At 38.7% G+C, this 15,922-nt stretch overlaps 1 non-coding gene across 1 annotated transcript; it reads right to left on the reverse strand.

Annotated features, from left to right (window-relative positions):
* Window positions 1–8,878: 8,878 nt before the first annotated feature.
* On the reverse strand, window positions 8,879–8,984 carry LOC123325181. Its single transcript, XR_006540287.1, has one exon. It is a non-coding gene; the product is annotated as a U6 spliceosomal RNA (small nuclear RNA).
* Window positions 8,985–15,922: the final 6,938 nt, after the last annotated feature.

The following is a 15,922-nucleotide window of genomic DNA, read 5'->3' on the forward strand; positions in this document are numbered from 1 at the left end:
TATTATCAAATTTTCTAGCAGGAGCTTTAGTCAGTACCTCACCTTCGTGACTTTCCATTGTTTATGGGGTAAAGTCCAAAATTCCTAGCATGACATGTAGGGAAGCATTTCTATACTTTAGCCTGTGTTTACCTTTCCAGCCTCATTGGCCATCACTACGTTTATGCCACACCAGGGACCCTTGCTCTTCCCCAAGCAGGTTAGATACTTTCCTACCTTCAGATATTTGCTCATATGATTTTCTCTAGCCAATATGCCCTGCACTTCCTTTACCATCTACAGCAATCCTACATCTTTCTTAAGGTACAAATCAGAGGCCACATCCTCTATGACGTCTCCTCAGCCTTCCTCAAAGTTAAATTAATTTCTCCCTCCTCTGGATACATATTTCTATTATAGCATATATCCCATTTGTGGTAATTATGGGTCCATGTATCTTCACAGCTAGACTATAAATTCCTAAGAGCAGAGACCTTATCTCTGAAACACCAGTGGCTCTCAAAATATAAAACATTATACACTATTTCTAATTAAATATCTAATTAAATATCTCTTCAGTTCTAAGGCAGTATTGAAGAGGTTTAGATATACACCCAGGGTCACTTTTTACTCACTTGATCAACCTTCAGTCTATTCCAAGAATACCCCTTGTTGACGGTACCAGCTTTGGAAAAACACCACCATGGTCTGGGAGAGAATGCATCTGTGCATTTGTGCCAGAAAGTTAATATACACACTACCACCGCCCCCATCAGGCACAAAGAGAGTTGAGACTGTCCCCCCACCCCAGGATGAGGGAATTATGTTCTAGGGAACTCTTCATGATTCAGTTCTTTAAAGCCATAATTCTGAGTCTCTGGAATCTTCATGAAGACCTGGGATTTGGTTATGATCAAACAAATACCAACAAACTACACAGTCCAGTTGTTCCCCAAATGCAATATTGAAGCAACAAATTTTAAAAATAATCTGTATATGAAGCCAGACAAGTTGTGTTGTGCATTTATTTCCCCCAGTGAATAGATCTCTATATCCATTTCTTGGAGGCTCTAGATGTGGCCATAAATTCTTAATTTTTTGTAAGGATGAAGTTTTTCAATTACAAACACATAAGATCTACATGGAAGCAATTAGATAAAGAGCATATACAGTAGTCCCCCTTTATATGCAGGGGATATATTCCAAGACCCCTGGTGGATGCCTGAAACCATGGATAGTACTAAACCCTATATATAGTATGTTTTTTCCTATGCAGATATACCTATGATAAGGTTTAATTATAGATGAAGCACAGTAAAAGATTAACAATACCTAAGAGTAAAATGCAAAAATTATAGCAGCACACTGTAATAAAGTTATGTAAATGTGACCTTTCTTTCTCTCAAAATATCGTTGTATTTACTCACCCTTCTTGTTGTGGCGATGTAAGATGACAAAATGCCTATGAGATGAGAGGAAATGACGTGAATGATTAGGCATCGTGACTTAGCGTTAGGCTATTGACCTGTTATCACAAGGAGCATCATCTGTTTCCGGACTCCTGCTGACCACAGGTAACTGAAACTATGGAAAGAAAACCTCAGATAAACGGGCTGTATTGTTTTGGGTTTTTTGGTTTTTGTTTTTGTTTTTAGGGGCTGTATTGTAACGGGAAGTACAAGGTCTGTAGAATACCGATCACTTGCAATTTACCGAAGACCCCAGCAAACATAGTAGAAGCCATGAAACTCTGTTCTCTCCACCTTTGCCCCCAGTTCTGTGCAGTCCTCTCCCCATCCCCCACCTCCTCTTCACTATCTCAGTAGTAACTGAAACCTTAGCGGCCTCAGGGACTCAGTGCTGGGATAAAGGATTGCTTACATAGATTAGTGGCTATAAATGATAAAATTTCAGCTTTGCTTTCAGTAGCTTTTCACGGGTGATTTCAGGAACCTATCCCAGACTTTTGGTACTGTCATTATTGGAAGATGCCTTTTCAGTTGCAAACAAGAGGCTTCTCAAATAACCCTTTCAACATCACCCATTTCTTTTTTTTTTTTTTTAAGATTTTATTTATTTATTTGACAGAGAGACACAGCGAGAGAGGGAACACAAGTAGGGGGAGTGGGAGAGGGAGAAACAGGCTTCCCGCTGAGCAGGGAGCTCAATGTGGGGCTCTATCCCAGGACCTGGGATCATGACCTGAGCCGAAGGCAGACGCTTAACGACTGAGCCACTCAGGTGCCCCCAACATCACCCATTTCTAAGGCTGCATCCAGCTCAGGTTGAGGAACCATACAGGAAAATAAGTTCACATGTTTTTTGTACCATATACTGGAGGAAATCTTTCATAATAAGACATGAGGTAGCTGATTCCTGCAGTGCATTCCTGTATGACAGACAGTTGTTCATTTTGGCAGCAGTTAATACTTTGGCCCAGGAACAGATTTTTACATTGCTAATGAGACATGTGATGCATTATTGAGGTTCCCAACATTTCAGTAAGTCAATGACTTGTTATATAGCTAAATATGGAGTAACAAGTTCAAGATAAATGACTTTATTTGCTATCATAGAAGATAGGCATCTTTAGAGGAAGACAAATGGTCAATTAAAAAAAGATGACAACATCTGGGCTTCTGGTTCCCTTTGGGAACTTATTAACTTCACAAGTAAACGTGCCTTTTCATTTTCAATTAGCAATAATTTTGAGATAAGATTCATCTGAGTGAGGACTGCACTAATGGGTTCAGAATTGGTCCCTCTGAATATTGCACTCTCTGTCAAAGGTCCTCCTAGACCTCAAGGAAAAGACCGTTCACAGATTTGGAAGTTAATTACCTTATGGGAGAGGAAGAAAGAATGTGAGTAAAGCTTCTCCGATCATAATTTCCAAAAGGAGGGATGGAAGTTGTCTTGCTCAACTTGGTAAGCCCATTGCTTCTTTGACATGTCTTTATAAATGTCTAACAAGGAGAAGGAAGAACACAAAAAAAAGAAGGAGGAAGTAGAGAAAGAAGCAGAGGAAAAGAAAGGAGGGAAGAAAGGAAGGAAGGAAGGAAAGAAGGAAGGAAGGAAGGAAGGAAGGAAAGGGGAAAAAATGGGCCCTAAATAAAAATGTTTAACCATATATTTCTTCACATTTTTCTTCTGGAGGATGTCACTAAATAACATAGTGTTCCTCATTTTTCAGGCTGTATTTTATTCAAAATATATCTATGAGTTCATAATTTTCTTTATAATTCTCAGAAAGAGAACCTTGCCTTTGTGACTTATGGTGGTAAGGCCTGATGAGTCCCAACTCATCCATCATTGGTTGTGGAAGAGTTGAGCCCTTCATTTTTAGGAAGTGATAGTATTTTGAGTGAGGTCTCGAAACCAGGTGGTGGCAGATTATACTTTTTTTCTCAATTAGGTCATAAGTTTTTTGAAGAAAGATCAGATCTTCCACTCTGCTTTGAAGTCGTGACATGCTCACACTGCATTTTATCTATTGTATAGGACTAACAAAATCCCACTGAGTGAGTGGAGATCCAGTTCTGATTTGATCCACTCCAGAAAGCTACCAAATGCAACAAAGACTGAGGAAGTTGGCCCTCCTGAGAGTAGAGGGACTATCTCTCTAACTCTTAACATCATATTTGCCAATATTTCTTACATTCCAGCTACTGTTCCAAGTGCTACAGGTATGATAAAGCATTTAATCCTCACAACGACCTATGTGGTGGGCACATTTATCATCATCACTGTGATCAACATCATCAACCTCGTTTTACAAATGAGGTTGGAGGGAAAAAGCATTTAATTTGTCCAAGACCACACAGCAAGTAAGTGTACAACTAGGATTTGGGCACAGACAGCCTTGCTCTGAGGGTTGTGCTCCTAAATACCACACCTTATTGCCTTTTGGTATGACACGTGTGAGGATGGAAATATCGTCAGAACAATGCCAATAGAAACACCAAATCTCTGGGTTCTAAAAAAATGACCTAGTCCTGATGAGACAGTGGGCGAGTGCTCAAAATTATGGTTCACCCTATCAAATTTCTCTGCCAGAGATTGACACCTGTTGTTGAATTTGTCTGTTTGTTTGCTTGTCTAGTTTTGCTATAGTGCTTGGTCCATACAGGGCTCTGACCACACACAGTGTTTACTGACTTAGGAAACATGACAATGGCTGATGCTAGCAGACTGCAAGTTCAGAAATGTAGCCAATGTCCTATCTTCAACATATTGTCTTGTTCCAATGGATAATTTGAGGAACAAAGCTTTCCCATTCATATATAAATATATGTATCTTATATATAGTCTAATATGTATCATATATATGTATATATTTTATATACATATATATAATCTTTGCCCACTCGATGCTGAGTGTTTGCATACTTTATGTTGTTCATTTCTAATTAACTAGTTGACAGAGTCAATAAGCAACACAACAAAGATTCAAAGTGAGTACTGGCTCCAACCTCTGTGGGTCCCCAATCACCAGGAGATATGGCCCCTATCAATTGGTTAGTATTCTATGCCTTTACTAACTCTGTCAGCTCAAACACATTACCTAATCACAGAAAGACAAGTTTTCTCATGTGACTTGTAAATGGTAAATCTAGTCTGACATATTTTTATGAGAATTACATAACAAAATGGAATAACATCCAGCATGTAGAAACCACTTAACAAATTTTAGTCCTCTTCCTTGTAAAAAAGACATTTGAAATTCCCAAGCTTCTACTTTGTCCCAAGTGTCTCCCTCCACCTTGCTTTCCAACCATTCTACTCAGAAAAACATAAGTAGGAGGATGCTCTTCATAGCCTCTGAAAACCTTCATCTCAATTCTTTCCTCCAATGTGAATTCAAAGGCGCAAAGATAGGCTTTCAATCAGTGGGCCCTGACTCATTGGTGGGTTATAATATTCATTTACTGGGCTACAACCAGCATTTTTTAAAAATAAAGTGGAATACAAAGAAATCCAAATAGATTTTGAACTATCAGTTTATTACACACTGATAGGGAAGAGATAGAAAATTTCATTTTGTGCAACTCTCATTTCAGTTGTTTTTCATCTGTGCACACTACTTTTCAATGTAATTATTTCAACTCATTGGTGGTTTCTTGGAGGTAAGTGTCACAATCAAGGGACTCTTAAGGAACTTCTTCTGTAATGGAGGCTAAGTCGGTAATCTTATATTAACTTGGTTCAGAAGTTGCCTAAATCTTTTTAGCAGTATTAATCCACCTGTGATGGAGTTTCAGATTCAAAATTAATTTATCAAAGAACCGGAATCCAAAAGCGCAGGAGGATCGATGTCTGGCTTCTCCTTTACTGATTTCTGGTATAGTTCTTGTTCATAGTTCCTGTCACTTCATCCTCAGTGTTCTTCGGTAAACTTGAGATGGCTTTATACTTAATGGACCTGATAAAGGTGCTATGAGAACTCAACACAGGTTTCTTTTTAAGTGGTGCTTTAAGACCCACAACCGTTAAGTTTCACGAGGAAAAGGTCCATGTTTTTCTCGGTCATCCCCCATGCCCACCCTCCATATTCGTTCTGCATTCCCAAAGCCCAGCACAGTGCCTGGTACAGAATGAGACGACATTAATATATCTCGGATGAATTAAGAGTAAGTCCATCTCCAGATGGCAAAGCAAACTGATGAGGGCCCCTAATAGTCTGATCCATTTAGCTACCTAAGTGTGTGTCTTGTTCACTTTAAGACTGAAGAACTCAGCCAGAAATAGCCCGAACAATATAAGAGCAATTGAAATGACACCACAAAGAAGCAATTAGTCAAATCTCTGGTGTGGGACATTTCTACAGAACCAAAATCTGAATATCACCGACAAGTCTATGCCATAAGATTTAAAAAGAAGAAGAAGGAGAAGAAAACGAGTTGTAGAACAAAACAGATCTCAGGATAAAACAACTAGTGCAAAGACTGGACCTTGCTTGGATTCTGAACAACAAAAAGACAGATTTAGGGAATCTGGGAAAAATAAATATGGACTGGGTGTTACGTGATTTTTAAGGAATTCTCATTAATTTTGTTAGGTGTGATATTCACACAGTGATTATGGTAAAAGGAGGAAGCCCTTATCAATCAGCAGTGCATACGGAACTGTCTTAAGGGAAAAAGACTTAACATCTGCCCTTGTTTTTAAATCTCCAAGTAAAGAAGATGTGTACACGCGTGAGGAGGATTAGATAAAACAGGACTGGTCAGATGTTGATTATCGTGACAGTTAAGGATGGATCTATGGAGGTTCATTATACTATGAGTTCTACTTTTGCATCCATTTAAAAATTTCTGTAAGTAAAAGTTAAAGGCAGTTAGCCCCAGCAGAACAGAAATGACAATGTAAAAGTTCAAGACTACGATTTCATGCTCCCTCGTATAGCCATGTACTAGGGGGACCCATGTCGTCATTTACTGGGTTTTGTGAACTGACTTTGAACACTTTCCAAATGTGATAATCTGGTGCTCAGTACTTTTTTTAAATAGAAGATCATATGCACTGTTAGAAGCATCAAAACTCCATTCTATTCATCTTGAGCAAAATATTCCTCCCAATACAGCTTTTTCCTTGAAAGAGGAGGAGGGCAGACAGAGGCTGGGGTGAGAGGTCGGGGACGAGAAACAACCAGTGAGTTTTCCACTTTCGGGAGAATGGCAGGATCCTTGGGGAGACAGTAAATTGAAATTAAGGCTGTTTCAGGCAGCCTACAGGATGTGCCTGCAAATGTAGACATATCTAAATGGTGAAAAAGTCTGTTTGTGCCCATTCATATGAAGTGAATGCCTTGTGATGTGCTCCAGCCCCTGGGAATGGTGGCTGGATTCAGGAACGGAGGCCGGAAGAATGGGATGGATTTGACATAAGTACTTTTAAGTGCTCTGAAGGCTGGGCTCCTCCCTGCAGTTTAATAGCAAGGTCCACTGGGAGCTACAAGGAAGGAGCCGAGTGAATCCCTACAGCTTTTCGTTTTAAGGATAACAAATCTTAAAACAGGTGTGAGCTCAGAAAGATCCTTTTACTTCTTGTTTTTAGTCTGTTGTGGCCAGCCAGCTCTCTGCGTACTATTATCATTCCACAGAACGAAGTCCCGGGTAAGGGAAGGGAGGAGAGGTAAGAGAAGCTGAATAAACAAAAATTGCTTCGAGTGACTAATATTCATTAAGTCCTCTGGTCATGCACTATGAAATTTATTAAACCGTGGTTTCCAAGAGAATGTATTAGCGGAGCTAATGAACACAAATAAAAAAGAGGCCTCCAGGAAATGGTTTCCTGGGCCTGGATGAGGCTGCTGAGTAATGTGACAAGAGATTATAAAGTTAAAAGCTTCTATTATAGTCTCGAAGGCTGATTATTGGAAGGGGTTGCCCTTGGTGGGGGGAGGGAAGATAGGAGGGAGACTGAAAGTCTGACTTGCCTGAAAAAGGGGCCTAATGCTTTTCATTTATATTCATTAAGGAAGGAGGCTTTGTGCTGAAGGCCTCTGAACCCCTGCGCTGCCATCTGGTGGACAAGGTACTTGAGAGGCCACGGAATACAGAGGACAGCCGCCATCTTTAAGAGGTCAGGAATTTGAAGGTCGGCTTTACTGTTTCCTGAGTAGTAGCAGTGGAAACCCTTTGTAAGTATGGTGTCAGGAGCAAAAATGAACACTCACAAAGTAACCACTATCTGTAATCTGATTTAAATACTGTATGAGGAGAGCTCAGTTATCCCGTTCTGCTGTCCTAATCCATCAGGACCTTAGCAATTAATATTATGTGGTCCTACCTACAGTACGAGGCTAAGGTGTGACTCATCCTAAGAACATTTGTTTCATAACCTAGTCCAGTTTCTCCCAGCAGAAACCTTGGGATCATCCTTGACTCTCCTCTTTCTCCCACACTTGCCATCCAATCCAGCAGCAAACACTGTGGCCTCTCTGGTCACCACATCATACCAGGACCCACTTACTTCTTCTCATGTACACTGCTGTCACCCTGATTTGAGCCTTTGGTGTCTCTCTCCTGAGTGACTGCGAATAGCCTCTAAACTGAGCTCCTTGCTTCCAGCCTTGCAGTCCACAGCCTATTCTCCACCAGCAGCCAGATGAACCATTAGAACATGTTAGATCATTCCACTTCTCTGCTCAAAACAGAGCAGGCCCTTAAGCTCACTCAGAGTAAAATTTAAAGTCGTACAATGTGTTTCAGGCCTTAGTGGATCTGACCCAGCTCCCTCTAACTTCATCTCTTATGCTCTCCACTCACTCAGTCTAGTCCAACCACACTGGCCTCCTAGCTAGTCCTCAAAGACACCACACATCCCTGACTCAGCTCCCTCCGCCTGGAGAGCTCTTGCCCCAGACAGTGGCATGGCTCTCCTTCTCCCATTCTCCCGGGTGTCCTGCCAAAGGTCATCTTGTCAAGGATGCCTTCCACTACCATCCTACCTAAAATAATACCTCTTCTTCTTCCTTCAGCATTTTTATCTCTTTTTTTTTTTGTCTTATTCTATTAGCAGCATTTATCACCTCCTGAAATGTTCTATATTTATGTGTTTATGCCCTTATTTTCATCTTCCCCAAATCCCGTACAATAGAATGTAAGTTCCATGGAATGTAAATTCCATGTAAGTTCCACAGAATATTCCTTGGGGGGAATATAGTATTTTTAACATAGTTCGGGTTTTTTCTGAAACTTCGGAAGCTGGCAATGCTAATGTGCTCCAGATCCTTACAGACTCTTGCAAACTATAAGCCCCATAGAAGCAGGTGTTTTATCTAACCTAGTCTCCCTTAATTGCCAGCACCTAGTGCTGTGTCTGGTAAATGGTACACATACAATAAGACTTTGTGGGGTTTTTTTGGTAGCTCTAGGGTTTATTAAGCTGTGCCTCAGAAAGTATAAAATGCTTCACGATTTGCATGCCATCCTTAAGCATGGGCCATGCCAACCTTCTCTGTATCCTTCCAATTTTAGTACATGTGCTGCTAAAGTGAGCCCAAGACCTTTTTTTTTTTTAATTTAGCACTTTATGTACCAAATTCAATTACAAGTGTCCACTGCAATGATTTTTAGCCAAATGAGTTGTACAACCAATACCATAATCCAGTTTTAGAATATTCCCAAAACTCCAAAAAGCACACTCATGCCCATTTGTAGTTTATTCTCACAACACCCTCAGCCCCAGGCAACCAATGATCTGCTTCCCGCCTCTATAAAATTGCCTGTTCTGGAGATTTCCTAGATATGGCATCATACAAAATGTAGTTATTTACATGTGGCCTCTTTAAGTCAGTATAATGTTTTCGAGGTTTATCCACATTGTAGCATGAATCAGTATGGTTTTTATTTCCTTTTTATTGCTGAATAGTACTCCCTTCTATGCATATACAATTTGTAATCCATTTATCGCTTCATGGACATTTGAATTGTTTCTATTTTTTGCTATAAACATTCACATACTCACCATTGTATGAACATGATTTCCTGCCCCCATTGGGTAGATTCCTATCAGTGAAATTGCTGAGTTATATAAAGTTATGTTTAACTTTCTAAGAAACTCCAAGACTGTTTTCCAAAGTGACTGTACAATTTTGTATTCCCATCAGCAATGCCGGACCAATTGTCAGTATTGCCTTGTTTTTAGTTTATAGCCATTCTAGTACGTAGGCAGAAGTATATCATTATGGCTTTAATTTGCATTTCTCTTACAGCTACTGGTGCTGAACATTTAATTCACAATAGTTACTAGCAGTTTTAATATCTTCATTGGTAAAATGTCCATTTGAATCTTTTACCCATTTTTATATCAGATTGTTTATCTTCTTGTTATTGAGTTATAAGAGTTCTTTACATATTTTAGATTCTGGTACTTCACTAAAACTATGACTTGCAAATAGTTTCTTCCTGTGTGTGGCTTATCTTTCCATTAGCTTAAAAGGGTCTTTTGTAACACAAACTTTTTTTTTTTTTAAGATTTTATTTATTTATTTGAGAGAGAGAATGAGACAGAGAGAGAGAGCACGAGATGGGGGAGGGTCAGAGGGAGAAGCAGGCTCCCCGCCGAGCAGGGAGCCCGATGTGGGACTCGATCCCAGGACTCCAGGATCATGACCTGAGCCGAAGGCAGTTGCTTAACCAACTGAGCCACCCAGGCGCCCCAAACATTTTAAATTGTGACAAAGTTCAATTTATCAGTTTTTTATGGATCATGCTTTTGGAGGCATATTTAAGAATTCTTTACCTATTCATGATCACAAAGATGTTCTACAATATTTTCCTGAAGAAATTGTGTAATTTTAGCCCTTACATTTTGGTCTATAATCCACTTTGAGTCAATTTTTATGCATGGTGTGAGGTAAGCCTCTAAATCCAGTTTTTGTCACAGAATCCAATTGTCCCAGAACTATTGTTGAAATGACAATTCTCTCCCCATTTATTGTTTTGGCATCTTTGTTGAAAATCAATTACCTTTTAATGAAATGGGTTACTTCTGGACCCTCACTTCAGTTCCATGGATCTATTAAGTGTATCCTTCCATAATACCACATGTCTTTGTAAGTTTTGAAATCAGGTAGAGTAATGACTCCAATTTGTTCTTCTTTTCAAACCTTGTTTTGGCTATCTAGATCCTTTGTATTTACATACAAACTCAAGAAATATTTTTGTTATTTTTTACAAAAATGCCTGCTGGTATTTTGATAGAGATTGCATTGATCTTATACACCAATTTGGGGTGAATTGCCACTTAACCATATTGGATTTTTTATGGTATTAAGTATCAAATTGTTTTGTTAATTTTATTTCAAACTGTTTATTGCTAATATATAGGAACACTTTTTTGTATACATATAACTCGTAGATTAATTCTAGTATGTTTGTGAATTCCTTGAGATCTTCCACAGTCATATCACATCATCTGTTTGAAAAGATATGTATTTTGCAATACACAGAGTAGAGTATTCTGGGTAGAGTGTTCTTAAAACAGAAGTTGAGTTCGTTGAAAGTATAAGCACAAGTCTTCCATGTTAGATGATTTATTCTGGAACTGTTCTTTCAATTTTTAAGAGTAAGGTACTGAAATCTCCAACTATCTAAATTGTCAATTATTTCAATTCTAGTTGGTTTTGCCTCATTTATATTGAGGCTTTGTTGTTAGGTGTGCATATATTTATAATTGTTATATATTCCTGATATATTGGCATTTTTACCATTATAAAATGTCCCTCTTTGTCTCTATCAGTAATTCTTATCTTAAACTCAATTCTGTCTGATGTTAAAATGATCACTTCAGATCTTCCATGGTTACTATTTACCTGGTAGGTTATTCCCATCCTTTATTTTCAACCTATTTCTGTCTTTGAATCTAAAATGTATTCTTGTAGTCAGAATATAGTAGGATTTTGCTTTTTGATCCATTCTGATAATCTCTTCATTTTGACTAGGGCATTCAGACCTTTCACATTTAATGTAATTATTGATATAATTGGATTTATATCTGCCATTTTGCTATTTGTTTTCTATGTTTCCTATATTTTGGGCCCTCTGTTCCTCCTTTAATAATTTCTTTAGTGTTAAAAAATATTTTTATTGTGGGGTGCCTGGGTGGCTCAGTTGGTTAAGCATCTGCCTTCGGCCCAGGTTATGTTCCCAGGCTCCCAGGATCAAACCCCACATCGGGCTCCTGCTAAGTGGGGAGTCTGCTTCTCCCTCTTCCTCTGCCCCTCCTCCCTCTCATTCTCTCTCTCTCTCTCTCAAATAAATAAATAATCTTTAAAAAATATATTTTTATTGTATCATTTACATTTCTCTGATGATTTTTATTCTAATACTAATTTATCAGTGACTATTTAAAGATTAAAATATACATTTTAATTTACCCATAATACACTGCATAGATTAATACGAAGTCTGGTAAAATATAGAAACTCTAATAAACACGTTCTTTTTCTCCTCATGTGCCCTATAATTGTCAAATACACTGCATCTAGATATACTCGAAACCTAACCATACTGTGTTCTACTTATGGCTTCATAAAATCACAACAGCAACTTCAGACTACAAGAGACGCAGGCCCTCTCTCTATCTACTTTATCACTTTCACAAGGCTTAGCATAGTTTGCCCATCATTCAAAATCAAATGACACCCCTTCAACTGTGGCAATAAAGCTGAATGTTTTCTTGGTATGCCTGACTCTGCCAATTTCTCTATGCAGACTGAGGTGGGCACTGGGTAAGGTGGAATGGGTACAGCCCCAAGCAAAAAATGACAGACTCTCACTATTCCTACTTAAAGTTTACCAGTGTTTCAAGCATGAAGGATTTGCTGACTGTTGCATGCTTTTGGTTGAGTTCCAGAAATAGTTGCTTTTATGAGTTTTGTCCAGCTTTATAGTTGCCTTTGGAGAAAGGATCTGCTGATCTCCCTCACACAACCATGTATGTGAATTCTGTAATTCCACCTAAGCTCCAAGCTCTAGGAAGCAGCTACCACATTTTCTACTACTTATGCACTCATTAAATAAGGTAAATGGCTTTTCCTTATTACATAATGTCTTGAGATGGAAAGGACTTAATGCATTCTAGCAACATTGGAGATGATATTGCTTGGATATAGGGCAGGAAGAATCACAGAATAAACATTGCCACCACTGTTCTCTTTTGAAAGAGAGAAATGTCTGACAAGCTTCACTGACTAAAGTTGGGCAAGGCCAGGCAAGAAGAGCCATCGGTAGGAATCTGGTGTTCCAAAATTTGCTCCCTTCAAAGACAAGAAAAAAGAAAATAAACTTCAATTCCTATAAAATGGAATTTGGTTATTTTTAAGGTAACTTTTGTACAGGAGGAAACATAGAAATATTTTTCTAAAGTATGTTGAAGAAAACTTTTCTAAGGCAATATTTAAGAAATAAGACTATAATTACGTTTCTGTCATGTTTTATGTTGAGATGTGTCTGAGGCTTGGGAATGGGTTAGAGGGCCTTTTAAAAGTCCCTCCAAAGTATCTTCAAATCTTGATTTATGGATCCCTCTACCACATCTATACCCATAGTGGTATCTTTTGAGTTAAAGCACGTAAGATTTATCAGTTTTCAGCATACAAGAACCTCCCACATTCGTCTCTCAAGTGTCATCACAGTGGAATTTCACAAGGCCTAAAAGCTTGGCAAAGACTTTAAATTGTGTTTTTATTTTTATATCTTTCCTATATTGAAAGACAAATAGTAGAGAGAAAAGCTAACTCTGTACAAGAGGGAACACAGCTGATACCCAGAGTGGGCCACCCAGAATGCACCAGGATTAATGACAACTTGGCCTGACAGCATCCTGACCACAAGAGATGAAGTCACCCTAGGAAGTGTTTTGTAAAAGAAAATAAGATCAACAGAACGAAAAAGAGAAGAAAAAGCATGAAGTCTGAAATATACATTGTCTAACTATTTCCCCCATTAATTTTGGAAGCCCTTGTGTGTTTTCAGGGAAATTTAATCTGCATGTTTCTGAGCCATTTACACTTAACTCACCATAATGTTGTTTTGTAAGAGTCATTTGTTGTCCAAGAAGCCCTCTGAACCTTGTTCATAAAGACTTTTATTAAAGCGATTGTTTTCTTTTTCCTTAAAATGAAATTACGCATTTCCAGATTGAAAGGAACATTGAAGTGAACCCTAAATTCAAAACTTGTGAGGCACAAGACAGATCCGGTTTTGATCAAAGTGTATCCCCATACAGATTTCCAACCCAAGGTGTTTGGGTTTTGGCAGCATCACAGTAAAGGGTTCAGTTGAAAAGACATAGGTTTATTACTCCTTGGATAGCCAAAGAGAACCCTCTAGGGACTTTTTTAAAAAGCAAGGCTTTTAAGGAACTCAGCCAATCTAACAATCAACTCAGCCTTAGAATCTGTCATGAATAAAGCTTAAACTTGAGTGTGGGAGGTGAGACACTGGAAGTACTAGAAATGTTTCATGATCTAAAGGACTTTGTAGTCCAAGGGACTAACCTGTAAAACAAGGGCAAAAATACCTTCTGCTTCAGAGGATTGTGGTGAGGATTCAATAAGATAATTGGGTAACGTGCTTAACATTACCTAGAACATAGTAGTAGGGCTTCAATGTATTTCAGCTAAAAAAAAATAATTATTATAATGTATCTTTATGAATGTTTGTATTTACAATCAGACCTAAAATAGGCATCCCAAAACCTTCATTAAGATACAACGATCACTCTACATAAATGCTCATTCACATATTTGTTCACCTGCCAGCTCCAAATGACCCCGAGAATGACTGGTTTCTGGGGCTCCAAATGTTTTTGTACTGAATTTTTAAGTCATTATTGAAAGCCTAACTAGAAAACCTCCATGAGAAAAGCCATTCTTGTATTATGAGGATGAGGCTGAGTCTTGCTCATGAGCTGACTGATGAAATGTGTAACAAATATCGAAAGATTACACGAATTTGGGCCTATTTGTACCATTTAATCTCTAATACCAATAAAGAGTATTTGAAGAGCCCTTTGTTAAATCAACTATAGGATATTGATGTATTGTATACTTCTTATCTTATCTGCCATGGTTAATTTTATGTATTCACTTGACTGGAGAATGACTTCAAATGATGTAATCAAATCTAATATAGATGTTGCCGTGAAGGTATTTTGTAGATGTGGTTAATATCTACAGTCAGTTGACTTTAAGTAAAGAATACTACCATAGGGGCACCTGGGTGGCTCAGTCAGTTAAGCGTCTGCCTTCAGCTCAGGTCGTGATCCCGGGGTCCTGGGATCAAGCCCTGCGTTGGGCTCCCTGCTCAGTGGGGGGGTCTTGCTCTCCCTCTGCCCTTCCCCCATTCATGTTCTCTCTCTCTCTCAAATAAATAAATAAATAAATATATATATATATCTTAAAAAAAAAACAATATTACCCTCGATAATGTGGGTGAGCCTCATTTAATCAAGAGCAAAGAACACAAACTAAGGTTTCCTGGAGATGAAATTCTGCTTTAACAGCATTAACTCTTGCTGTTAAAGAAGACTCCATTGGCCAACCCATTTAAAGCCTTTTGACTTTCCCTATGGATTTCAGACTTGCCAGCCCCCACATTCTGATAAAATACCCACCCATCTTTAAACATGGGTGATTACTCTATCAGGGTCAGGGCATGACCCAGAAATTAATAGGCTGTTTTGCCTAATAACTTCTTTTTTTTTTATTAGTTTCAGAAGTAGAATTTAGTGATTCACCCATTGCATATAACACTCAGTACTCATTACATCACATGCCCTCCTTGATGCCCATCACCCAGTTATCCCTTCCCCCCATCCACCTCCTCTCCAGCAACCCTCAGTTTGTTTCCTACAGTGAAGCATCTCTTATGGTTTGCCTCCCTCTCAATTTTCATCTTATTTTTCCTTCCCTTCCCTTATGTTCATCTGTTTTGTTTCTTAAATTCCACATATGAGTGAAATCATGTGGTATTTGTATTTCTCTGACTGATTTATTTCACTTAACGTAATACCCTCTAGTTCCATCCATGTCACTGCAAATGGCAAGATTTCTTTCTTTTTTATGGCTGAGTAATATTCCATACACCACATCTTCTTTATAGCAGGATGTCCACAGTAGCCAAAATGTGGAAAGAGCCCAGATGCCCAATAACTGCTGAAGCAACCTAAATTGTTTCCATTTTTCATCTGGAGAAAGTAGCACTGTCTTTGCTGCCCATCCATCAGCCTTGTGACCCGAGTACAGAAGTGTGCCTAGCCTAACTGTTGTGCAGTATCACCGGGCAGCACATGATACAACATTTATTCAGACAACAAATATGTTTTGATTGCCTGCTCTGTGCCAGGGACTCATCTAGGCATGGTAGAATGTAGCTATAAAAAAAGGCAAAAAAAACCCTTCCCCCCGTGAAGCTTACATTCTCATGGCAAC

This window comes from Neomonachus schauinslandi, chromosome 6 (assembly GCF_002201575.2).
Source record: "Neomonachus schauinslandi chromosome 6, ASM220157v2, whole genome shotgun sequence".
NCBI classification, from domain to species: domain Eukaryota; kingdom Metazoa; phylum Chordata; class Mammalia; order Carnivora; family Phocidae; genus Neomonachus; species Neomonachus schauinslandi.